Source organism: Octodon degus, unplaced genomic scaffold, assembly GCF_000260255.1.
Source record: "Octodon degus isolate 3935 unplaced genomic scaffold, OctDeg1.0 scaffold00149, whole genome shotgun sequence".
Lineage (NCBI taxonomy): Eukaryota > Metazoa > Chordata > Mammalia > Rodentia > Octodontidae > Octodon > Octodon degus.
The window spans coordinates 5452354-5452870 of record NW_004524725.1 but is presented as its reverse complement, the minus strand read 5'-3'; positions in this window follow the sequence as shown (position 1 = coordinate 5452870).

Sequence of the window (517 nt, the reverse complement as noted above, 5' to 3'; positions counted from 1 at the left end):
AATGTCAGATTGTTTCCTCATATTTGGGAAGTTTTCTGCTATTACTTCTGCCCATATTTTTTAAATGTCCTTTGTATTGACTCCTTCCTTCTCATTGATACCTATTAGTCTCCAATTGTTCATCTTTGCATCATCTTGTTAGTGATGAATTAATTTTTCCTGCATCCTCTTTTTTTCCAAGAGATCTTTTTTACTAGCTGTAACAGCATCTTCAAGATCTGAAACTGTCTTTACTTTCACTCAAACGGTTTTGCATACTTGTGATTGAGATTCTACGTTCCTCTATATCTCTTTCACTCTATTTCATGAAACTTATTTCATTCCTGTATTGCTCTTTCAAAGAATCTGTCATTTTTCTAAACTCCTCTTTTTTATCAATGTCTTCTTTAGAAGCAATTATTATTTCTTTTACTGCAGAGGTATTTTCAGATTGGGTTTCCTCCCTATGTTTTGTATTTGATTCCTTACTCTGGATGCTATGAGTTCAGAGAATTCCTTTTTTATTTTAGAAAATAAT